Below are 21,522 nucleotides of genomic sequence, written 5' to 3'. Positions count from 1 at the left end.
GTGTTGGTATAGCTATTAATGTTTTCTGGTTACATGTTCTGTCAGTTGCATTCACAGAGACAAATCAAAAGCTTGGTGACACTTGGGACAGCTGTAGAGAAACTGACTGTGGTGATGAGGCTGAGAATTAATACATATACTGTATACACACCTGTTAAACAATCAACTAATCCCCCAGGATAAAAGTCTTCACATATAGGAAGGGACCTATAATGTAATAATAATAATGTTTCTTTATTAGCCCTATACAATTTCTTGCATTAGGAATTCTTCTTTTCGCATATGGGACCTATATGTGAAGGATACAGGAAGAATGATATAGGAAGTGCAGTTCCAATGTGACTGACACAACACATATTATATGTCAGCATCTCCACTACACAGTAGATTTCACAAGGCAAGACAGCAGCCAGAGATCTTGTGACAGTAGAATCGTTTATCGCACTTTGTGGAACTCTGGCTTAACCTACTGTTGCTGAGGGCCAACCTCCCGGCCATAGGACAGGGAGACCTGCACCCCCAGGCTTAGTGGAAAGGTGACCTAGGGGTAGCCGAAAGGTGAAGAAGTGGTGGAGGAGGGATGCAAAAACAAGCAAGGAGAAGGAGAGGGTGATGCATGGTATATACAGTATGTGAACTGAGGTGATTACATCAGGATTAGTTGTGAGTTGCAGCAGCAAACGTTCGTTAGAACTCAATTAGTTAGGGCAGTGAGCAACTGCTTTACCAATTGAACTAACAGGGAACATTTTGTATACCACATTTACAGTGGGATTTAGACAGAATACGGGGATTAAAATCCTTACTCTTATGAACAGTTCTTTGGGATCTATAATGACAAAGTAACAAGTAATAGGTTTATTCCATGCTGAAAAAAGAAGAAAGAAAACACAACATTTCGGCCATGGAGCCTTATCAGGATATGTAGGACAGGATATAATTTCCACACAGAATATACAGTAGTTTTTTAAGATTTGAATGTGACACACATACACACAAGAGGTAATAAAGGCATTATGGAAAGTTTGTGTATGTATTAAAAGCACATTTAAAACAAAAATTACATCCGTATTGGAAGGCTTTACTTTATAAAATGTTCAGAAGTGACATGAAAAAATGGTGATGTATTTTGTGAAAGAAGTGAAAATACATAATTTCTCAAGCAACACTTGACTACTGTCTCCTGCGAATAGCAATTTTTCTACATTGAAATTTCTTTTAAATTTAAAAACTTTGCACCATCCTGTGAGTGAACTGGCAAGTGGATCTTGCATGGCAGAGATAAGATCCTGTCAAAATCATCATGAAATAAATTGAAAATGTGCTATATCAAAAATTACAATAGAAATTGGCAGAGCATTGCTTACTTTTCAGGTCTGAATTTATTCATAATGTCTGCTCAATATTGTGAGAGTGAAGTTTGAAAGAGTAATCATTTAACTTCACATATATACTTCGTAGCACTTGTTGAAAACTTTTGTTGTTTTGTTGAGTAGCCATTAGCTAGAAAAGGGGAGTTCAAAGAAAAACTAACTAAAGAGGAATTGTGATTAAAATCTGGTTCTATCCTTACTTTATTCTCCTATTTTATTTTCCTAGCAGAAAAAAAAGATTTAAAATATTTGTAATCACAAATTTCACTCCATGATCACACCCTCCACACACAGTTTTTAATCAACTCAGCTTACTACTGAAACACACACACTGACCAAACAAGAAAGGGGACCCCATGCATTCTTCTCAGAATTGTGCACTGGGAGGCCAGCTTTGAATTTTTCCCTCCTGAAAGCCCTGATCCAAGCTCTTATCCATTGGAGGAGTTCTGTGGCTCTTACTGACAACACTAATGTACATGCTTACAGATGAGCCACGATGAGCCACAGGGAGCACTGATGCACAGCAAAGTTTTGGAAAGCCTTACTGATATAAAATGCACTGAACCCCAGAACAACTTGCTCAGTTCATGTCACTCTTCCAGGAATGTGATCACATACAGAAAATTCCCATACAGAAGATCCCCAGGACTGCTTGGATCAATCTGCTGTTGGAACTAGCATCTCTACTCATTGAACCACACAGAAGCCCTTAAACATATTTCATTCTGTGGGGTGTCATAGGGTAAAGAACTTAATTATTCTAATTCTAAGAGTCAGGTTTCATTAACCTTTACATTGTTAAATAATGGAGAGGGTTTAAAGTGAAATAGCAGCATGAAGTGAGGGAGAATAGAGTTAAAGGTTGTGACGGAAACTGCAAAAGCTTGCAGATTTTTTAAATTTTGTTCTAATATAGAACTAAATTGTTTAGTTCAATATGCAACACGCACATATTGTCAGGAAAAATAAAAGCACATTTTCCACCAAGTTCAGATAATACAACCGAGTCCTTTTCAAAACAGGAAAAGGTGAAGGTCGAGGTGCTGAAATGTTAATGTGATGCTGATATTGTTTGTTTTCTTATTTGATAGTTTTGTGTGAGCATTGTTGTGCATTCTGTATTGTTTATACAGTATAATGGGATTTGTTTTTCTAGATTTGGTTGTTGTATAGTCAATAAACACAGATTTAACCTAATGTGAATAGACTGATTTCTAGTTTAAAATGTAGTGTAGTTGTGGCTTTATAAGGATCATCATGATGTACTGTTTAATATTTCAGGCTACTGAAGTACTGCTCTGGTTTTATGAGTCATAAACAATTTGCAATGCGTTATGCATCAGGATATTAGGGAGTGTTAAGCAATGTTGTATGCAGGTAATTTGTCTTTGCAGTTAATTTGTCCTTTGTGAATGTGTCATTCTGTGCGTTCCTGAATTTCCTGAAAAATGTGATTAAAAACAGAATTGGAGTTGTGCAGATTAGTTTTTTAAAATATTGAAAAAGGGCTATATCTTCTTGCAATTGTGACCCTTAAAACATAAAACACAATCTTTTAAGAATTTATCAATATTAATTTATGAATAGTTAATACCTTAATACAGGCATCTGCAGTAGGGAGACTATCTTCAGCAGAAGTTTGTGAATTGTAGGGTATGAAACATTTTGGATCCTTCGCTTTACCGATATGTAAAGGCCACATCAGGAGCAGGAAGTTATGACCTATCAAATGACCTGCAGCCTCTCACCCTGGCTGTCCCAGCAGAGCTGAAGATATTATCCACTCTTCCTCTTCTTATATCCTGTTCTTTTCAGGGGACTGTGGCAGTAATTCCTGGCAAATCCCTAATTACTCCTGAAAGCTGGTCTGACCTACAGACCTCAAAGAAACATTTCTTTGACATTATTACAGTACGTGTTGAGAGCGACAAATACCACCAGTATCTCCAGCTCATTCTCCGCACAAATAGGAAACACATGTATTCTATATGTTCGTACAGGTGCAATGTGACCCATGCTCCATAATTAAAAATGACATAGTCAAGTATCCTGGGTTAGGTCATGAGGAATACTCAAATTAAAATTTTCTGGCCTTTTCTTTTGCCTCTAGTGCCATGTTTGTGGTCTAGATGACACAGGCCAGGGCACTGATGCAAAACACTTTTGTTTCTGCTCGACAAAACATATCAGGGTATGCACATGTGGGCTACACACATAACCACAAATTATCTCCTGCTATTTAAGACTGTTACAAAGGTGATACCATGTATTGCTCTTTAACGTATTGCAGCAGATATTTAAAAATTTAAAACAACTGCAATGAACGCACAAATGCAGTTGATATTGACCAGCACAGGTGATTCGCCTATGGCAGTAGTCGAGAACCTGCAGTCTGTGAATCATATGTGAGATCAATACGCATAAAACTAATCAAAACACACAAAAGCTCATTATCATTGTGTAAATGATCAATTTGACTCAACCAAAATATTAATTAACGCATAACATAACGCATCGTAGTGCTCTTCCAGTTAATACTGGTGCCTCACGGCTGCCTCTTGGGTCCTGGGCTTGGTTCTAGAATAGGCCATCTTGAGCCTGAGTCACCATATTCTGTCTGCCAGGTACTCCAGTTTTATCCCCCTTTCCAAAGACATGCTGGCTAGGTTAACTAGTGTCTCTAAATTATGCCTGCAGTATGTGTAGTTCCAGCCTGTTTCCAGTACTTTAAAGAGACGTTCTGGTTGCTGCCACCCATTACGGATAGATTTCATAGTGCAGCTGAGTGCTAAGAGTTCCCGGATTAGACTACTTTCCAGCACATGGTCAGAGCATAAATATAGGAAGCAAACAAAGTTTAAGAGTTCACGTCTGTACTAATATTTCATCTCATTATGTGATCGAGATATAATCTGCTTGTTCGATAACCTTGCAATCCTCACTGATTCACTTCTTAATACTATACAAAGATAAAAGCAAAAACCTGTGTTGGCTTTGTCAAATGTCAACTATAACATTGTCTTCTAACATATCCTTTAATTCAGGAATAGTATCAGACACAAAATTCAATATTATACCGTATGGGGGGTTCATTAGAGTTTTAAACGGAAGGTCTTCACTGAAATTCAAGAGTGATGATGACAACCAAACCTTGTGCCCTAGTTTCTCTAATTCATAAACATTCCCAACCACATTGCTCTAAACTATACTGTATATAACAAATCTCTCTTATTTGAGAATTTCACCTCACACACCCCTCCTCCACTACATCTCCACCTTCGCAGCTACCCCTTGGTCAAGTCTTCACTCTGTATGGGGGTCCCAGTTTCCTTGTCCAGTGGCCATGGGCTTAGGCCAAATTTTACTGTGGCTAAATACCCAACAGACATCCTAAAATGCTTCTAATTCTTAGGCCTCTTTATTTGATATGAATGATCGATAGGAGGTCAAACCCTAATCTCACCCACTTCTGCCTACTTACAGTACATACAAACATCCCATTTAGGTTTTACTCACTAGTTCATTTGAAATCCCTCCCTCCACCCCATCTTTGCACTTGCTGCAGCTCTTTAGCTCATCCCTCTTTATGGGGGGGAATCTGACAGCCGCGTCATCAGAGCCCGGCTGTCGTTCTCCTCGTCCAGGCAAGCTACACCAACAAAGTGAACTAATTCAAATCATGCATCTACTACGCTTTAAATCATGGTCTGGCCAAACTACTGAAAAGAGAGTGATAAATAACTAATTCCATGGCACGCTCATACATAAAACTATTCAACGTCTCCCTGTTTTGATAATACAAAGCAGACAGCACTGAGAAGGCCACCTCGCATGTCTTTTTGCTTTCATAGTTCAGACTTTGTCTGCTCAAGTAGGTTCTTGTTTAAAACTGTTTTTTTTTTCATTAGCATTAGAAATGGAGCTCCAGTCCGTGGAAAGTAAACACTTTGCACAACAGCCTGATAGTACTACTAATGAAATGGAATGGTTACTGTTAATATTGCAACTTTCAGTGTATAGGGCCCAGGAGACCATTGCTGCACTTAGAAAAAGCTCAGCTGCTACACTGCAGACCCCAAACTTGAAAGGCTTCAGCTTTAGACATTGAAATAAAAAATGACAAAAATTGCAGAAAAATGACTTACTTGGTTTAAAGGAAAAAATGTGATTGTTCTACATTGCAATTCAGTATATTTCACATGTGAAGATGCAGTTATCTTTATAAAACTGTCACATCAATTGGCTTTGGAATTCATAGGCACTTAAAGTTTGATGAGCATCAATTATTCTCTGTGAATGGAGTAAATGGATTGCCCTTTGGTGATGACTTAATTTTCCAATTGGTTTAGAAGAGAAGATTAAGTCACAGAACATATTCATCCTTTACTGTATATAGTTGTTAAGCTTCAAATGCCAAGCTTAGTTCTTTGCTCCAAGAGACTACCTATGGAAAAAATATAAAACACACATTTTCTTTCATCAAATTTGAAGGTTAAAAGAAAAAATATTTTTTTCACCATCATCTTAGATGCGGTTTAAAAACAAAAGCGCAATCATTGTTACAATTAAATAAAATCTCAGTTCCCATCACTAGTTGCAAGTTACTAATCCCAGGTTCTATCAAAAACCTGCTAAATCAATGCCCCAGTTTTAGCAATTCTAAATGTAAATTGTAAGAATTTGTACATTGTTGTTTTCTTTTTGTTGATGAGGTACTCTACAGTAATTTGTTTGCCTCAGAAGATTCAAAATCTGACTTGCCTTTTTGCCCAGAGCATTACAATGTTTTTCTACATGAACCGATTGAATGTTATTATCTAAGTTTAAAATGTGGCCATAGTCACTTCTGGCTATTTTTTCCATGCGGTTTTCATTTTTTTCATTCAGAGCTGATTCTTTTTTTTCTTTGTAGAACAATTCTGTAAGCGGCACATCACTGTACAGATTCTGTGAACTTAATTACACTGTTATGACATTTCTGCTGTTAAATTAGTTACTGTGATAAGTTATATTTCACCATTCCTTAAAGTGTTAAAGTGTTAAACAGTTAAACTGTTTGGATGGGTGCTTTTTAAATTTAGGCTATCCTAAGTAAACATGTAATCCATTCTGGTACTGTTAAGAAATCCTACTGCAATGCTTTATTCAGTAGTTCAGCAAAACTTTAATACAACGGGGCAACAAAGTTTAAAGGAATGGTATATTTAACGTTTATTTGACGTAACTCAGCTAGCTGACAAAATAGTTCAAGTAGGTAGCTGCGTAAGCATGTGTAGGATGCAAAGGAACAAGTAAAAGGTTTATTCCAAGCTGAAAAGAGAAGAAAAGAAACACAATGTTTCAGCGGTGGAGCCTTCTTTGGGTGACTCCGAAGAAGGCTCCACAACCCAAACGTTGTGTTTCTTTTCTTCTCTTTTCAGCATAGAACAAACCTTTACTTGCTCCTTAGCTGACAGATTGGTAGCCGGCCTCTAAGAATGAGGCCACCTTCTGCTTTACAAAGAATGAGCCAGGGAGCCGCTGAGAGGGTGAAGATGGAGTGGAGGGAGGATTTCAAGAACAGATGCACAAAGGGGTTGTAACGAACAGTTCTTTCTGGACCAAATGCGGACGACACAGTCCGACGGAGTGGGGGAAACACTGGGGAAACGTCATGCAGGAAAACAGGGCTGAAGACAGGGGGGCGTGTCCAAGGTGCGCTGGTGCACGGGGAGGTGTGGCCGAGGCGAACAATCCGAGAGTAATCCTTAGGGAAAATCCAAAACGCAAGGGTAAGTCCAAAACCAGGAGATCCATCAGAGCAAGAATTAAAAAACCACGAAGGCCGGGTCGGAACCGGCGGACGGGGAACAGGAACGGGAACCGAGATTAAAACCTTAACGGGACCAGGCGCTTCCAGGTCCCGGACTCGCACGATATGGAAATCAGAGCAGACCGGATGAGCGTCAGCGCCTGGCTTTTAAGGTGGGCTGGGAATAGGGAACAGGTGCAGAGAATAAAGTCTTAAGTAAAAGGGCTGGAGCACCCTTAAGGAGGGGGAACTAATATCGTGACAGGGGTGTGCAGCAGGTGAGAAAAAGTGGACGAAATTCAAATTTGACCTCCCCGTGAGCATCTGTTTAAAAACTCTGTTACATTTTTAAAATAATAATATTCCAAAAGAAATGTACCTAAAGCACACTTTTAATTGTATTAGTCAATTATAATAATAGTCTATAAGACATTATTAGACTTTAAAACTGACAGCAAATCAAGAAATGAAACATAAACACAACTGATGAGTACTTTAAAACAAACTGAAAGTTTTTGTAGTTCAAAACATGATTCTAAAATAAAGGTAATACAGTCTCATTTATTTATACAAAACTGATAAAAAACTGGAATATTCTGAGACAACAATGTTTAAAACTTCATCAACGAAGCAAAAATCAAATTAATAGAATGGAACGCTCTCTAATCTAGAAGATGAAGGCGATTTATCAAATCGTTTTTGGGTTTTGGAAAATTGTGCCTGTCTACATTTACAAGATTGATATTGGCTACAAAAAAATCTAATCAGCAATTAATGTGAAGACACATTACCCTTACCCAGAACTCTGTTAAGTGAAGAGTTAGGCACACTAAGAGATCCATTTTGATGTTCATCCCTTTATACTGTACATAGTGTGTAATTTGATAATCATAAAGCCATCGTAAGTGACAGAAGAATTATCAGACCCTAGTCTTAAGGTTTCATGTCCTGCATTGGCCTCTGAGCATTCATTCACTACAAACATTTCTCGAACAAATGTTTGCAGTTCGCCTACTGGTCACACTTGGGAGTGGAGGACGCTGTCATCTACAGTATCTGTCACACAGAGCTAATTCTCACCTGGAGAGGCTCCACAGCCGAAACATTGTGCTTTCTTTCTTCATTTTTTTCCAGCATGGAATAAACCTATTACTTGTTCCTTTGCAGCCTACGCATGCTGACGCAGCTCCCCACCTGAATTACTGTACTAAAGTCTTATCTATCTATCTTGACTCAATTTTTAAATCTGGTTTCAGAAAGCCTGAAAAGACTGCCAAGAAGCTCAAGGCTGAATCCTGGTCAACCACCATGAGTACCTTTGTTTTCATTAGTCCTGTTTTTTGTTTTCTATGGTTTTTCTGGGTAAGAACCCATTATTTGCGGTCTGTTTTCTTCAGGGTCATGAATGCACTGTTTGGGAACGTGACTTGGATCATGGATACCATAATAGACATTGTAGCTACCACTCAGGGAGGCAGGAAATATCCTGGGTGCACTCAGGAATCCAGACTGCTCTTCCATTAACAGACATATTGATTAGCGAGCACTAATGTTTCCTTTGGACAAAATTGAAATTGAAACATTTTTAGGTCCAACATAATTCTATTGCCATCTTTTAAAAGATTTTAGAGGATAAAAAATAGTTTAAAGGTAAAGTATTACCTGATGAGAGTATTCCTGTAAAAATGATGCAAAATATAATTAAACGGATGGTAGAAGAAAGTCTTATGAAACAAAATCTTTAGGAATTTAATTATAAGGAATACATGTGGACAGTGAACTTCAAATGCAGCCGATAAATTAATAAAAAGTTACTTTTAAATAACAGCACATTGTTACAAGGGAATTTTATAAATAAGATAATTTTTTAGTAGACATTAATCATGTAATTTTCTGTTTCTCTTTGTCTACTACTGTCCAGGAAAAGCTCATTTCTCATTTAACCATATATAAAAAGCCCTCAATATCTTCTTGTGACTCAGACATTTAATGCTAAGTGTAAATCACACTGTGAAAGACAAAGAAATGTTGCTCAGGGTGTATTACAGATTTTGCCTCTTTATTTCATAAATCATTTTATAAATCCTTCACTTTCTAAATACCAGTTTCAGATGCATTATTCTCAAAGACATATCCTTAATACTGAAAGAAGCAGATGTCTTTGTAGTTAATCACACGTACTTTCATATCTGTTCCTTATAAAGATTCTGGCCTAAATTCTGAAAATATAAGACGACAAATATATCTTATTGTAATTGACCCATTATTGCTGCTGGAACGCATATCACTATTAACTACATTTTTAAAGCAATACAAAAACTTTTATTTTAAAGTAGCATTTGTTTCATCTTATTATTATTTAGCAATAGTAAAATTATTCAATTGCATTAATGTAGATCGGTGATTATTAAAAATATAATAAGATCATAAAATATTATTAGTACATGGTTATAATGCACGTATATACTGTACAAATACTCTAACAACTTGCAAAATAAGGGGTTCAATTTCAGACACCACAAAATAAGAATTTGATATAGCAAATAACCTGCTAGAATTTACAGCCTTCTCACCAGCTATTTTTACTTTTGCATGAAAAAATAACAGTGCTGTCTCACATTTCTGTTTCCCTACAGACCCGGGTTAAAGCAAGCTTTCTCCTTGAGACTGCGTTGTTAAAGTATTCATAATAGCACAACCAGGTGGTAAAGTCCAGACATCCTAAGCATACATCCAGCACAACTGCAACTACTGTACATGCACACATAGATCTCCTAACATACAAGTTACAGTATAGATTAAAAAGCATTAAACAGCAAATGAACAGCCAACCCACTACAGAATCAATAGCATCTGTTTTCTTTTAAATGCTACTGAGTGGTTTTTTTAAGAGCTAACAGCAAGCTTTCTGTTTTCCCAGAGAAGCATGCAGTTCAGGCAATTAATATTATACTGTAATGTCTAGTATTAATCAATGTAACAGTTTTTTGTGCAGCTTAAATTACAGTGTTGAGAAACTACAAACTGATATGTTGCCATGATGCAGAGAGGAATTGTAAGGCCCAGGCTCCCATTAAGTGTAGTTTAGGACCCTATGCAGACTGTATTATCCAGAAGTAAGTGGAGAAGGACAACAGGGAAAGGACGTAGGAGAGGATCGGGACGGGCTGACAGACAGGGGAACGTGACGACGGTGAGCGGGTGCTCGGGGGGCGTGGCGCAGGCAAACGAGTCCAAAGAGTCCAGGAGGAGAATCTGGGGCGCAGTCCAGGGTCCAGGTAACGGGAAATCCATCCAAGACATATGAAGATTAAAATCCGGAACGGGATCCGGAAGAGGAACAAAGTGTTAAAACCAGGGTAACGAAGCCAGGCGCTCCGAGCCCCGGACTCAGACGGTCAGGACGCCGTGATGAAGCCTGTGCCGTCGGGTCTCTCCTGGACCCGCTGGTAGGTGGGCTTCCGGGCGTCCATCTCCCAGTGCTGAGCCAGGAATAGTGAGAGCACCAGGCTGAAATAGAGTCAGACTAAACAGGGGGCAGGTGCACGTAATAAACTAAAATACGAAAGCGTCAGAGCGCCCTTAAGGGCGGGATTACGATCGTGACAGGATTTTTCAGAATGTTCTCATATATCACTGATTTGGTAAAATCCCGTGAAGAAAAGTAGTCAGTCAACATCATTATCTGCCAAACAGCCCAGAAAAGTGATTTCTATCCATTAATGCCCACTTTAAACATAGGGTTTTGGTCCTGAGTTAAAGACTAAAGTGTGCAGAAATAAACGTGAAGTACAGTAACAGGACAAAAATAGGTTGATTCCATTCTAAAAGAAAACATGACAACATTCCAGCTGTGGTGCCTTCTTCAAGTGTGATGGTGTAAGTTTTAAAACAAGAGTCTGAAGATTATAAAAATATACCAGTATAATTTAGGCAGTGCTGAATACTTAACAGTGTTTCTTTTCGCTATGAGAAGTTACTCTTCAGTGATTAGTCGCTATATTAATGAGTAATCCATAATTTATTTATTTTTTGTTAACTGGGCAAGTACCATGGGTATAAACAGTACATGAACTAAAGTTTCTGATCTTTGGGAACATAAGACTCAAGTTTCTCAACAGTTCAATAAACTTAATCTTGCAAAAGTGCAGATGGAATCATTTGTAAGGATGATATATACCATTTAACATCAAAAGAGATATTTTGCCACTAGACACTTTCTTTTGCATTTAACAAGGATTTTTTTTTAAATGCAAAGGAAAGGAGCAAGATTTTTACTTTTATGATTCATGATTAACATGAAAGAAATGCCCCAGTCCTAGAGCATCACCCCTTCACTCACCTGCTAAATAATTAAGCACTTAATTTTAATTGCTTCTTCTTTTTATCATTATTAGCTGCATTGGCAAAACTATATTACTAATATTTTCTTAATGTTAAAAAAGGAAATTGCTTCTCATAAAAAATCCATCTTAAAATGGGCTAAAAGAGAAAAATCAACATTTGACAATTCTCATGCCAGGCTTGTGGGATATGTATTTGGTTTAATGGAAGAAAGCACTGGAGATATTTTTAGAACCTCAAGTTCTTTTTGCAATTACAGTATATCTTTTTTTGTTTATCGTGAACGCAATTTGGGAAAATGTTACAAAGAAAATGTTAATGATTTTGATCTCTAATTATGTTATCTGCTACAAAATACCTTGATCCTGCCATAATAAAAAATCCAAAATAATATTTTCTTTTAATCTATATTTCTAACTCACTATTTCATTTTCTCAAAGATATGCTAAGTTATTTCTGCTTCATTTTCACTTATTTTGTTTCAGAACAGATGAAGAACATAACATTGTTAAAAGATTTACGAAGGAGAGGAAGACATTTGGTTCATCTATATAATTTGATATATAAATATAATCATCTCACCTTCCTGAACTTCCCTTCCCTTCCTTGTGAAAGTGAGGAAGGATTCGGTCAACCTCATCCTTACAGTCAGGCTGCTGGTCCCTCAGTGAGGTGAATTACTCCAAACAGCCTCTAATACATTTTGTCTGTACAGTATATTGCATGTGTTAGGATCTGACCAAACTACTGAAATACAAAAAAAATTTAAACTGAAGCTTTTAATTCCCCACTGAGTCATTTAATATACATAGACTCAGATTTAGTCTCCTCTACACCTCAGGAAGGACTTAGAAACTGTGCAGATAGAAAAGAAGAACAGCAAGCCTAATGTCAGGGATAAAAGGACTGAACATAAGGCAAATTAACAAACAAAAACAGGTACAGTGTACTCCCCAATTTGAAATATTGCTGAAGATCGTCTCACCAATTATGAACTATCAAAAAAGATCCTAGTGTAAATGGCAATTAAAATACTGGAAAATGACAAAAAATACATTTAGCAGAGGATGTAAGGATTTAAAATAGAAAGCTGTTTTTCTTGTGAAACATGGGTGCTCAATGTTTTTAGACTGAGTGATCTATATCCATTGTCAACATCTGTACTGGGGGATTCATCATATAAATACTATAGTGTATTCTTTCACCTAGCAGCTGGAATTACAGTAGGTCAGTTGAAAAGTATTTCCTTGCAAACACACTCTCTTTTAGCTGTGATTTCCACAATTTGTAATGTTAGGATGTCACAACTAAGTCCTTCATGCAGTGAAAATAAAATTCCCAGGACATCGCACATGATTAGGTTTGCATTAGTTACACATTACGTAGCATACAGCAGATTCACAGTGGTGTTTTGTATTTAGAGAGGGCAGTAATTCGGGCATCAAACATAAAAATCTAGCACTGTATAGACTGACATAATTTGCTTTAAAATATTTTTTATATTTCACAGAAAATGCTGTTAATCTTGTTACAGAAATTATTTCATGTGTTAAGTTGAAACCTTTGAAAGAAAAGGACACAACTAGGAGCCAAGTTTCATTTTGGACATAAAGGCAATGTCAAAGCAAAGAAGGTTAACAAATGACAGGTGGTTATTCAGTATATCTAGCTTATTTGGGTATTACAATGGTTCTTTCAACATGCTTTCTGCAATCTAAAGATCAGCATCTTTTTTTCATCCACCTCACCTTTTACACTTATATGTTACGAACCTTGCAAGTTAATGTGACTATTTTTTAAACAACTGGACACTTTAAATGGGATAATATATTCCTCTGAAATCCAATTTACTGCCTTACACTTTGGAAGAAAACTCTTTTTTCGGCTCACCACATCAGTGATTTTAACAGCAGGATCTTCCATGTGTTATATAAAAATGCACAAAGCCTAAGTCTAAGTTTTAACTCTAAGCATCAGTTAAATCTATTGGACCTCTTAACAGCTTTATAGTGAAATATAACTGGTATTCACCAAAAATACAAGAAATGGTGTGGATAGCACATTGCAGAATAATTTATGTAAAACATTTTTTCAATATGAAATGTTTTCAATATGAAAACAATGGAATTGTTTAGCTTTCTAACGTAATTGAATTATATGAATGTTGTTTTTTTTTACAATTTGTTCACAAGGAGCTGTGGAATCCTATATCTGAACATAATGCACACATGAAATTTGCAGGGAGAAAAAAAAAAAGGTTGCAAGAGTTCAGTCAGCCAATTCAAAGTTTACACAGACCCTTGCCATATTGAAACACACTTATGGTGATAATAATATTCTGTTTTCTGTATGTGGAACAGTATCAAGTAGGCAGTCAGAACCAAAAAACTTACAGCCGCATGCGGGTCATACATGCTTGTTTGTTAGCGCACAAAGAGCGGAGATATTAACGTGCATCGAGGTGTGAGGTTTTGTCTTTGTGGTGTGTTTGTTTGCTCCTTTATCCACTTATTCAGTACAACACAAGCCAGGATTGAATCTAAACGCCCACCAATCGCACATTTTATACCCAGTACTTGATGACAACTAGATCACTGTTTTTTGCCAGAGACGTCTCAGTTCTTGTTTGTAATTGACCGTGAGGGGGCATGAATGTTTTATTTGAATCTGGGTCTACAGTATAACAGTAACAGGTACTTTCTCCCTAAATTACAACGCTCAAATCACATTTTTTTTATCATTTTCTAATTATTGATATATTAAGACATATTTGAAACATCTATCAAAGAAATACACAGTAAATGTAAAAATACCAGTTCTGTATATCAATCCCATTTAAAAAAGTTTTATTTTTATGACCAATGCAGGAGACTTTATTAATTTGTACTTGCTCTGTGTTCATGAATATACTGGTTCAAATATACTGGATGAAACAGCTAAAATAACAGAAAACGTAATTTTTCTGTGTCTGTGCTATTTATAATCCATGTCAGGTATTTTTGTAAATAAAGAATATAATTATTTCTTTAATTTGTCCAGTTGAATGACAAGTAAATAAACGCTCAATGAAGCCAGGGACAGAAAGTTGAACTCACATATCTCTAATTGGTCCAAGAATCTCACCTGGTTGTTTCTTGAAAGAAGCCAGGCTAACAACTTCAAAAACATGGCTGAGCAATTTGTTCCATATTCTCACAAACCTTTTGGTAATTTGAAATGTACTTTCACACAGCATCCAGTTGTGCCCTCTGCTATGTGTCTCACTGTTCATTATGAAGAACTCCACTGGGCTGACTGTCAGTGCATTTGAGGACTTTGTATACTTATATTAGATCCCATCATAGTCTTCTATGTTCAAGCCTAAAAACGTCCAATTTCATCAGGCTGTCAGAGTAGAAACTCCCAGAATGTATCTGTTTGCTCTTCTCTGGACTCATTCCACAAAATCAGTGTATTTTCAGGTGAACAAAAGCTTACAGAATATTCCAAATAAGGTATCATTACTGCATTAAACAATTTTAACATAGCATCCCTGGATGTAAATTTTCTGCTTTTGACTATATGTCCTTACAGTTTGTGTGCGTTTTGTATTGCTTCCACACAGTGCCTAGAAATTGTAAATGATGTGTCAAAACAAATCACATGACTACTTTTGAAAATGTAAATGCGTATTTAAAGTACAACAAGGTTCTAAGGAAGGAGGAGAAATAACAAAACCACTTATCTCATACTGTACCATCAGAAACTGGCTAATTATCACCACAGCTGCTTGCTGAGATAAATAAAAGGGATGACTGTGTGGCATTCTTCCTAACAGGCTTGGAGAACCAGATTCCAGACCCATTTCTTCAATTAAACACACAGTTCAGCGCAGTCAATTCTACCTTTCTAAAGAAAGCAGTGAAAGGAATCAGTTAGGTGACACAGTTAAGCTTTTTTGTTGTTGTTGTTGTTCACTGCAACAGCGTCAAGCAAATCTAATGCAAACAAATCTGTCAACGCAAAACACCTGGAAGAATTCAGCCATGACATCTTCCAGAGATCTCCCAGAGGGACAGAAGAGCAGGGGTGCCCCAGTACTTCAAAAAGCAAAATCAGAATTTGCCTCTCAATCAAACAAATATCTTTGATGACCTCAATATGTCGCAAATACTATATATGTTCAGCTACTAAAAAGCTAAATGTGGTGGTGGTTGTTCCTATGATTTAATTAATAGAAGACGATTGCATGTACTATTTCCTCATGATGTCTTAATCCAGTATGAGCCTAACACAATCTTATACAAAATAATAGCACCACCTACTGATCACAGATACCTGGAATGGAGAACATATGGCTTCAGAGCACTGAGAAATGTGTGCATATTAGACTCTATATCTAATACTTTTTTATTACAAAGAAACAGAATTTTTGAAAATTCTAAAAGAAGTATCATTGTTCTCAAAACGTTTTGTGTGTGTGTAGGTTAGTACACCAGCTCTTTTGTTCGCAAAACTCTACGATGAGCTCGGCGTTTTCCAACAACTGAGAAAGCAGTCAATTGTTAAAATGAAACTTATTTAAAAAGGGCCATTTTCAGAGTGCCAGAAGCATTTCTGTAATGTTAAGGCATGTTAATGTATAAATAGACTGGAAATGCACCTACTGTAGGAACTCATTGACAACAACAAATATTTGTTTATTGTTTAAATAAACCTCTTTTATAACAGGGTATACAAGAAAAAAAATGCCACCCTCATATACATAAATGTTGAAATAGTCTTTTGCAGGTAGCCAAGCTGAGGTTTGTAAATCTCTGCATTATAGTTATCACTAATAAAGTATCCATTTATTATCAATAGGCTGCTGTTTTGTGATAAGAATTCATGAAAGCCTATTCTAATATCCCATACTCACAGGACCCAATATAAGAAACCTCCTGAATGAGACACTAGTCTAGCACAAAGCACACGCACACAAGGAAACACCAAGTAACACTCATTTATAGACAAATTAACCAAGCCAGCATGTCTAACAAACATATAATGTACTGATGTTTACAATATCACAATTATCTCAAAATACTGAAACAATATGTATTTTGAGGGCAAAGCTGACACTGTAAAAACCATTCTTTTTTATATTTCTTGAAACTATGTTCTTACCCGAAAGCACAAACAATGACATTTTCATATTAAGTACCAAACCATCTGCTTCCCAGAACATTAATAGCTGTTCTAAACATCAGAATTTTTCATTCATCAATTCTTTATTTTTAATTTAAACTGTCTTTTTCGTAGCCTGGATTGTTTTTCTAATTGAATTATTTTGAGAGTGTATCTAATAAAAACCACCGAATGCACACTTCTGTTCATACTGTATATATGCAGCAATAAATGTTTTATTTGTTTATGTTAAAAACAATCTAATTAAAGAAAGTACTATTAAATTAATCTTGCAATTCCCTCTTGATATCAGGTTTAACAAATTGATCATTTATTTCACCTGACAAAAAACAAATTTAAAATCCAATATTACATTAAAATATCACTCTTTTTGTATTATTCAGATGGGGCTTTACTTCCAATCTGTGTACAAAAGCAAACATTTCACATTAGAGTTTTATTACAGAAAATTAGACTTGATTATATTCACAATTCCCCTGGTTAGGTCTGACAGTTGGTGTTGAGACACTGATGCTACACTGAACAGCAAAAGAAAGTAAATTTAAAATAATTTGGAATCTGTTTCTATCTGAAGGACAGCACACATCTGTTTTCTATAGCGTTTGACATTTTTCCAGTGGCCTCTATCAAGCTGACAGAGCTTGATACATGATTTCTACACCCTAATTTTCACAGCGGGACACCAGGTACATGTAAAACAATACATATCACATCACAAAGTCTGATACTGTTCTTTGTTGTTTAAAAAAAAAAACTGAAAATGGTACGCAAGTTGTACGGAAATTAAAAAAAATGTAATGGTGTCATTTTTCACCATCACTTGAAAGTGGGGTTCAATGTTTCCATTAATCTGTTTGCTCTAGTATAATGCAGTTTACAAGCTGAACTGGTCCTCATACACCACTGCTATCAGCTGAGTAAGTCTTTGTTTTCTGAGGCTCAATGTTTTGTTAAAGAATCTCTTGTCAAATCTCTTTCATATAAGGAGGGGAGATTTTTCTGAGCTTGGTAAACAGTAAATAAGCAGCAAACGTTAAGTTTAGTAATTGATTTCAGGATGAGACTGGAAGGATGGGCTACTACAAACATTTCTATGAGAGGCTCTTTTTTAAAAAGAAATAAGATCTGGAAACAGAACAACCTGAAATGTATTTTTTTTTTTTGCTAATAAGAGGAATAGGAAAATATTATAAAATATATATAATAATGCAATCATGTTACATCTACCTGTATATCCTTCACCTAAAAACATTTTGCTCTGTGGTGTAGAGTGGTGCAAAGATTTCAGCAAGGAAATATATTTTTTGTCTTTCTGATCTTCATGATGGTCTGCAAGTCATTCCTGACATATACTGTACTATTTACACCTCACTTGTATACAGCAGGGTATATTTATGCTTAGCAAAAAGAAAGCACTATGCCCGTCATACGTTTTCAGCTCCAGACCTTCATTGAAATACAGGGAATAGTATTTGTTTTAGATCTGTTAGCATTTCCCTGTCACACAAATGCATTATCGCAAGTAATCTCAATGTTCCATACCACCTCTCTCCCACCCACACACGCCTCTTTTAAACAGTTGTTGGGAAACCATTTTCGTTTACATTTTTCTCTCATGTTCACAACAGCTTTTCAAATAAGAGACAGTTGCAAATTTTATATAACAGCATTTAAAGATGTAGCATTACCTACCTGTAAATGGTGTGTTTTAGGTTTCACTACAAGCTCCCTAACACCACTATCTCAGTGACATGGCATTTGGCATTTTATACAGAATAAAGTTTTATTCTGAAATTTGTTTGCCAGCTACTCTGTCATGGGTAATGTAGTTTGCATTACTAGAGAAGACATCACAACGGTGTCATGTGTGAATCGTTCGGCAGTTTTAAGAAAACAACTTTATGTATTGTCATTACAGTGATTATTAAACACTGTACAGTAACTCTTTCAAGTCCAGCCTAAAACTAATACCCTACTTTACAACATGGAAACAAATTATCTCCCCCAAATATAAAAATGCAGCAGATACTGTAAATCAGGGACATTTTAGAAGTGCTATCCATTGCAAAAATATTCTGAGCTGCCACTCAATAGCAATGTGCAGAGTTAAACAATACATTAAGAGAGGCAAATTACAGGGCTTTGTGGAGAGCCACATAAGTGATAAACACTTAACACTGTATAATACACAGCACACAAAGCAGAAACAACTGAATGGCCATACAGCACAAGTAGAGTACCATTAAACTAGTTCATGGGAGACTACAGCTGCTGTTTTTCAGCAATGCAAAGCTACATCTTTTTGTTTACACACTGGTTTAAGTAGTTCAGCATAAAAACCATTGTAATCAGAAGAATTTTGTCTGAAACTGTAAATTAATCAGCCAAACTCTAAAACCAACTTAGAGAGTATATTTATGTAATAAATACAAGATTTTGTTATAAGATACAGTAAATACAGTACACAATCCTACATAAATGCGTAGGATTACTTTAATAATAATCCTCAGGTATATTTTAATAATATTGCATCACCCATGATAATATACAATAATTAAACACTGCATTCCTAATTGAATAAAGATTAAAACAAATCGCTAGGATATACCTTAGTAATACTGCATAACTCATACTAATACACAGCAATACAATTAGACATTGTTATCATAACAGAATGAAGAAGAAAATAACAGCCTAGGTATATTTTAATAATGCTTCACCAACCATTACAATATACTGCACATTAATTTAATTCGACATTGTAGTCAAAATGAGATTATACAGCATACAGCTGAAAATGATTTTTTTCCCCGTTTTAATTCCATTGGTGTTATTTCGCTTTATTATATTCCTTTCTGTTTAATGGGGAATGAATCTCGAAGAGTGGTGTATGTACTGTATGTTTTTCATATGGGAAAACTGTGCATAGTTAAAAGTCGACCATTGATACACCCATCTATGAATGAACGTACAGCAGTTCAAGCGTCATTTTCACCGGGTTCCACTTCACCCGTTTTCACACAACAGCACATGATAGAGCAGGCACATGGAATCGATTTAATCAGTTAACAGTGGTGGGTAATTCATATTAGCAAGTCAGACAAGAGGGAAGTAAAGGCAAACTGTCAATGAACCTTTTCTTTCGCACTTTGAGGTCCAAATGCTACTGCCTTCTCCCGCTGGTTAGGGCTGCCCATTCATGTATTCCAAGGAGTACAAACTACCGTACTATAGTTTCAGCTGTGAGCTACCAAAGCTCAGGTTTATGATAGGAATCGCGGCAATATTCATTCATTTACTCCCTGCTGTCTCGCATTTAAAAATCGTGTCCATATACAGTACGGTACGATTTAAGTCATCTAGCGCAATAGCCTACTGTACTGTACAGTATATCTCACAATAGCACATACATTTAAGAACCATGCATGTCTCTTTTTTTTCTCCTTTTTATCTATAGAAATAAGCAATCAGCACTGTTCACGTTACAGTGCACGTTCGGTCCATAGAAATTACGCAGGCTTTAATAAAGTAGGACAATTCAATGTGACTTACCTACTGTAGCTCTGCTTAATAACACGGGTGAAGAGTCTAAGGTTGCCAGCGTAGCTCCACTGATGTACTTGTGTAGCAGGATGAAGGCAGCTATCTACAGTTCAGAGCCCCTCCAGGTCCCCTGGGAACTGAATTCCATCATCAGAAATCCCCCCTTTTTATTTTACAGTTCTGCTTAGAAGATTTAAATGAGTTTGGTTCCACAAGAAAGGGATCCACTTCAAGTCAGAATTAATTCAGTGAACTTCATTATGCTCGGTTGTGGAAGGTCTGCACTTAAAAAAAAAATGACTTGAGGCTTAATTTTTTACCTTCGAATGGCAATGCCCAGCAACCAATACTAAGTGCTGTTACAGTTCACCAGCAACGGGTAATCCGACTGAGACTAACAGCAGCACATTGCCCACAATGCAGGACAGTAGGGAGAAGAGCTCCACCTCAGCAAGCAACTGGCCAGAGGGCTTTTTTACTCTTAAAGACACATGACGCGCGGTGCTGTTTCTTAGCCAACTGATAGCCTGGTGCTGAGAGATAGAGAGACGTTTGTAAATACCTACAGTAGATGCGAGGCAGTAAAACCGCCCACACCCGTAAAAACGGTGCGTTATGTTTTATAAATGCGTTCGAAGCCAAAAGACACCATAAACACACCTGCAATAAAATGGCGATCAAACTAACGATAAACCACTACACTGTATGTTGATTAAATAGTAGGATATCATAGTGGCCAGATGCCACCAGATTATAGTAGCTGCGAGACAGTTATACTCTGGGGCTGACCCGCTTATTGCAGAAGAGTATATCTGCAGCTACATCCTGCAGGACTGTAATGTCTGTACAGCTAATGATGTGTTTGCGCTACTCTGCAGTTACTATGTGTGCTGATACTGTATGACTGGTTGTAAAAATGTGTACTAGGCACAAAAGGGCAGCGTATAACAGGGGGAAGGCACAAACAGTGTTACCTACTGTACTGTGTCCGCTAACTGGGAGGGACATTGCTGTAGTAATAGTAGTGAGACTGGTGTGTTGCCTGTGTAAATCTCCAGAAGGTGGCACTGCGAAGCTGACGCTGAGCCTTTGCAAACAAAAAGAGCTGGAGCAAGAATTCCCTTCCGCCTCTGAGTGCTTGTGATCACTACTTAGTTATCTGCAGTGGTGTGGAAGGAGAGGAGGGAAGATGCCCGGACCTGGAGAGACAAGAAGAAGACAAGACGCAGAGGAGGAGCTCTGGGCACCTACAGATGGACAGGAGGACCAGATGGCAGAGCATTCTGCTGACTGCCTGGCACC

General features: G+C 36.9%; 1 protein-coding gene across 2 annotated transcripts in view; it reads right to left on the bottom strand.

Annotated features, from left to right (window-relative positions):
* The window catches only part of calcr (calcitonin receptor), a 70,723-nt gene extending 49,621 nt beyond the window's left edge, over nucleotides 1-21,102 (bottom strand). The window contains exon 1 of one of the 2 annotated variants that reach the window (XM_088600538.1): nucleotides 20,230-21,102. The gene's annotated coding sequence lies outside the window, so the exon portion shown is untranslated. The remainder of the gene's footprint in view (nucleotides 1-20,229) is intronic. The other variant, XM_088600539.1, reaches the window with a different exon arrangement.
* Nucleotides 21,103-21,522: the final 420 nt, after the last annotated feature.

This window comes from Lepisosteus platostomus, chromosome 12 (genome assembly GCF_059453375.1).
Source record: "Lepisosteus platostomus isolate fLepPlt1 chromosome 12, fLepPlt1.hap1, whole genome shotgun sequence".
Lineage (NCBI taxonomy): Eukaryota > Metazoa > Chordata > Actinopteri > Semionotiformes > Lepisosteidae > Lepisosteus > Lepisosteus platostomus.
This window is presented reverse-complemented; position numbering and strand designations above follow the sequence as displayed.